The following is a 5623-nucleotide window of genomic DNA, read 5'->3' on the forward strand; positions in this document are numbered from 1 at the left end:
CGTTCCACATTTTTCCCTGGACCAGCCTGGACCACAATCTTATTGATGCTTCCCACATAACTGGGATGATAGGCAAACACCACCACATACAGCTTTGATTGATTGAGATGGAACCTCAAGAACTTTTTGCCCAGGCTGGCCTCAAACTGCAATCCTCCCAATCTCTGCCTCCCCATTGGCTAGGCTCACAAGTGTGAACCACTACACCCAGCCAAACTTATTTCTTTAAAATATGTGAAGCAAAGTTGGCAAAATTTAACATGTATCAAATTTCCTGAAAGTTATTGGGGGATTTTACTGTTTGCTTTCTATATTTTCTACATACATAATCTTTTGTAATGTAAAGCCAGTTATTAAACTTCAATAACTATTTTAAGTCAGTGAAGCAAGTTACAGTGAATGGTGAGGATGAACACCTTGCACGTTAAAAATCACCACATCAAATAATTTAGGAAAATCACTCAAAACATGTTCAACAAGAAAGGGCAAATTAGAAAACAATGATACGGTGTCATATTTTGTTTTAAAGTTATTAACTCTCTCTTTGCATCACATATCTATAAATGTGAACATAATTCAGACTTTAATTACACCTGCATATTGCCATGGTAGATGACTTGTGTTTTTCTCTTGTATTCAAATTTTAAGATGAATATTTAGTCATTTTATTGGAAAAGAAATTAATGAATTGTTTATGTAAGTAGCATGTCAAAAGTAAACAAACAATAAAGAAAACTGTTCAATTTCAGAGCAAATACTATGAAATTATTCTTCTGACTAGTATATTTGATATGCTTATGCTGATGTCCTAAGGACAAATGGAAGAGTGTGTTAACCATGTAGAGTGGAACTATTTTTGCTTGTAATGTATTTTATGTGCCTAGGTCCAGATACAATTATAGTGGGTGACCTCAACACTCCACTCTCATCAATAGATAGACCATCCAGACCAAAAGTTAACAAATATATAGCTAGCATTTGTTGCCCTTAACGCAGAGAAACTAAAGCAGATACCTTAAAGCAACTGAGGCCAATAGGAAAAGGGGAACAGGTACTAGAGAAAAGGTTAGATCAAAAAGAATTAACCTAGAAGGTAACACCCATGCACAGGAAATCAATGTGAGTCAATGCCCTGTATAGCTATCCTTATCTCAACCAGCAAAAACCCTTGTTCCTTCCTATTATTGCTTATACTCTCTCTACAACAAAATTAGAAATAAGGGCAAAATAGTTTCTGCTGGGTATTGAGGTGGGGGAGAGGTAGGGGGCGGAGTGGGTGGTAAGGGAGGGGGTGGGGGCAGGGGGGAGAAATGAACCAAGCCTTGTATGCACATATGAATAATAAAAGAAAAATGAAAAAAAAAAAGAACTAAACAACACCATTGACAAAATGATAGTCTTCCATCCTACAGCAGAGAAATTTTCCTCAGTAGCCTATGGAACTTTCTCCAAGTTAGGTCACATCTTGTGCCACAATGCAAGTCTTAACAAATACAAAAAAGTCAAAATAATTTCCTGTATCCTAACAGACCATTATGGAATAAAATTAGAAACCAATAGCAAGAAAGACTATAAACACTTTCAAATATGCCCAGGGTCAATGAAGAAATTAAGAAAGAAATTTAAATTCAAATGGAAATGAAAACACAACCTACCAGAACTTGTGGGACACTACAATGACAGTGCTAAAACAAAATTTATAGCCATGAGTGCCTATATAAAAAAACAGCAAAAGAAATAATCTAATTGATAAATAGGCAAATGAACTGGACAGTTCTCAGAAGGAGAAACACAAATGGCTAATAAGCACATGAGGAAATATTCAACATCCTTAACAAAAAGTAAATGCAAATCAAAACCACACTGAGATTTGATCTCACCCCTGTCAGATTGGCTATCATCAAGAAAACAAATGACAACAAATGGTAGAGAGGATGAGAGCAAAAAGGAACCCTCATACACTGTTGCTGGGAATGTAAACTGGTGCAATCTCTATAGAAATCAGTTGGGAGTTCCTCAAAAAACTAAAAATAGACTCACTAGACCACTCTTGTGCCTGAAGTGGTGTATATCTGAAGGAGTGTAAATCAATATACAAGACAGACACCTGCACACCCATGTTTACTGCAGCTCTGTTCACAACAGCCAAACTGTGGAATCAGCTGAGGTGCCCAAAAACTGATGAATGGATAAATACAACCACAACAAACCACAAACAACGACAAATGTTGGCAAGTATGAAGGGGGAAAGGAATCCTTATCCACTGTTGATGGGAATATAAATGAGTGCAGCCACTGTGTAAATCAGTGTGAAGTCTCCTCAAAAAAACTAATAGTAGAACTGATACTCGGATCCTGATATACCACTCCTGGGTGCATGTTCAAAGGATTGCAAGTCAGGATATAAGGGAGACCCTTGCACACCCAGGTTTATTGCAGCACTATTCACAATAGCCAAGCTATGGAATCAGCTTATATTCCCTTCAACAGATAAATGGATAAAGAATATTCGGTACAGGCAGGCAGCGCCAGGCTCCGTCAGGCAGTCACGGAACCCCGGTGGGGCAGCAAGAGCCAGCTGCGATGTTCAGCGCGCGGAGTAGGTCCAGGTGGCAGTGTCTCTTACCCCAAATACCAGCAGTACGTGGACTCAGATGGCCCCCTGAAGCAAGGCTTGAGGCTGTCACAGACCTCATCTCCCTGAGGAGATGGCGACCAAGCTCACAGCCCAGCCAGAATCTGGTCGAGTCAACATAGTGTCTGCAGCCCCAAACTCCCAGTTTGGACGACTGCGGAGTTTTCTCACCGGTTCTGTTTCCCAGCACAGTCACTTGCACAGTCACGCAGTGATGCCCCTCCTCTAGCCCCTCTTTGTCTACCTCCATCTCCACCTGGTCCAGAACAGCTCCAAGAGCACGGTGGAGAGCTTCTACAGCTGCTCGCATGGGGTGTTCCTGCAGAACGCAGTCCACAAGGACGTCGTCCTGTAGAACTTCCAGCTTTGTGCATTCCTGGACAGGTATGTGGTCCCTCCAAGAAGGCAGCTCCGACTACCTGATCCACTACCCCCAATGCGACAACACTGTCCCATGCAAGGTCCTCACCGTGCACATGCACCTGGATGTGCAGCCTACCAAGAGGACGGACTACCAGCTCCACGCCAGTGGAGGCACCTCACGCAGCGAGCATGGAGGCCTGGAGCCCCCGGAGGCAGCCCTGGAGGTCCTACAGGAGAGGATCTAGAGTGTCAAGGACGTGCCTCCTCCCTCACCATCTGCTTCTATGTCTTCTACAACACAGAGCAGCTGCTGAACACCGCGGAAACCTCCCCCGACAGCAAGCTGCTCGCCGCGGGCTTTGGCAGCTCCTGCATCAAGCTCTGAAGCTTGCTTTCCAAGAAGCTGAAGTCAGAGCCCCACCACACGGACGCGTCCCGCATCCACCCTGCTTGTGACCCCAGGAGGGGAAGGAGGAGAGGGGAAGGGAGAGGAGGAAAGGAGGAGGGGGGGCGTGGGCACAGAGTTGAAGGTACTGGGGGGCCACTCTGTACCCCAGGAAGGGGAGGAGGAAGAGAGGAGGGGGGAGGAGGAGGGGGGCGTGGGCATGGAGATGAAGGTACTGGGAGCCACTCTGTACCCCAGGAAGGGGAGGAGGAAGAGAGGAGAGGGGAGGAGGAGGGGGGCATAGGCACGGAGATGAACTGGGGGCCACTCTGTACCCCAGGAAGGGGAGGAGGAAGAGAGGAGAGGGGAGGAGGGGGGGGCGTGGGCACGGAGATGAAGGTACTGGGGGCCACTCTGTACCCCAGAAAGGGGAGGAGGAAGAGAGGAGGGGGGAGGAGGGGGGGCGTGGACACCAAGATGAAGGTACTGGGGACCACTCTGTACCCCAGGAAGGGGAGGAAGAAGAGAGGAGAGGGGAGGAGGAGGGGGGGCGTGGGCACAGAGTTGAAGGTACTGGGGACCACGCTGTACCCCAGGAAGGGGAGGAGGAAGAGAGGAGGGGGGAGGGGGGGCATGGGCACGGAGATGAACTGGGGGCCACTCTGGACCAGTGTACAGCACGCGCTTCCTCGCAGACAGCTCAGGGTGGCTCCCTTGTTCTGAAGACACGCCCATCAGGTACTGGGACCTGGGCAGTGTCACCAACACTGCGCTGTACCGAGGACACGTCTATCCAGCGTGGGACCTGGACATCAGCCCCTACAGTCTCTACTTTGCCAGGCTGTGGTCCTTCGATCGGACGTACCCGCTGCGGATCTATGCCGGGCACCTGGCGGACGTGAACTACGTCCAATTCCACGCCTACTCAAACTACTTAACCACAGGCTCCACCCACAAGACCATGGGGAACTCGGTGCGGCTCCTCACCGGCCACCGCCGCCCATGCTCCCCCTCGCCTTCTCTCCCAACCGTAAGTACCTGGCGAGGGAAGTCTGGGGAGTAGATTAACCCCTCTTGATGATGGATTTCTGGAAGTGGGTGGGCGAGTTGACTGGACATTGGGCTGTTGCAGTGATGGTGAGAAAGAGTCTTTTCTTGGCTTCAAGTCTGTCAACAATTCTTTCCCTGAAAATGAAAAATTACGATGGGAGGGGGCGGAGTGGGTGGTAAGGGAGGGGGTGGGGGCAGGGGGGAGAAATGACCCAAGCATTGTATGCACATATGAATAATAAAACAATAAAAATTTTTAAAAATTACGATGGGCTGGGGGTGTAGCTCAGTGGTACAGCGCTTGCCTGGCATGTGTGAGGTTCTAGGTGTGATCCCCAGCACGAAAAAAGAAAAAAGATTATGCTAACGAATACTATGGAATAAGTCACAAGATAGGTTTAGGAGGTGCTGGGTTTTAGATGAACGTGGCTTTCGGCATCTTCATGGAGTGATCCCCTGCCCCGCACTGCAGCACCTGTCTCATGAAGGATGAACGCACTGTGAGCAAGTGGAACACGCAAATCAAACATGCACCGAGGACAGTTCTAATGTGGGGAAAGATTAACTATTTCTGTTTTCTGAAAAGAGTTATTTTGTATTTTGTTTTCTATTAAAATGTATTTAGTTTCAAAAAAGAATATGTGGCATATTTACACAATGAAGTATTATTCAACCATAAAAAAGAATGAAATTATGTGATTTGCAGAAAAAGGGATGGGACTGGAGAATATTGTGTTAGGCAAAATACGCCAGGCTCAGAAAGAAATTATTGCATGTTCTCTCTCACATGCACCATAAAGGCCATATATATATAGATATAATGAATGTAATTTGGGGACTGTTTGGGAGGACAAGTAGGAGAGGAAGAATAATGAGGGGTGAACAATATCTGAGGACATTGAGTCTTTGTATGACGATGAGTCTTTTTGTATGACGATGTCATAATGAATAGCATTAAACACTGTTTGAAATCGGGTTGAAGGACTGGGAAAAGAAAGAGCAATAGAGGGGGTTTATCTTCAAAGTACAATATACTCATGTAAGAAATACCATGGTGAAACCCATTTGTACAATTAATATGCACTAATAAAAAATGAGAAGCAAAAATACAGCAATGTTAACATAACTTTAAAACTTTGGCCAACGCATGGAACATGACAAAGTAAATAAAAATGACCTGCAGTTTCATG

At 45.8% G+C, this 5623-nt stretch overlaps 1 pseudogene; it reads left to right on the forward strand.

Moving 5' to 3' along the window:
- The first annotated feature begins 2494 nt into the window (after positions 1 to 2494).
- On the forward strand, positions 2495 to 4446 carry LOC109695759 (TAF5-like RNA polymerase II p300/CBP-associated factor-associated factor 65 kDa subunit 5L pseudogene; annotated as a pseudogene).
- The last annotated feature ends 1177 nt before the right edge of the window (positions 4447 to 5623 follow it).

Source organism: Castor canadensis, chromosome X, assembly GCF_047511655.1.
Source record: "Castor canadensis chromosome X, mCasCan1.hap1v2, whole genome shotgun sequence".
Taxonomy (NCBI): Eukaryota; Metazoa; Chordata; class Mammalia; order Rodentia; family Castoridae; genus Castor; species Castor canadensis.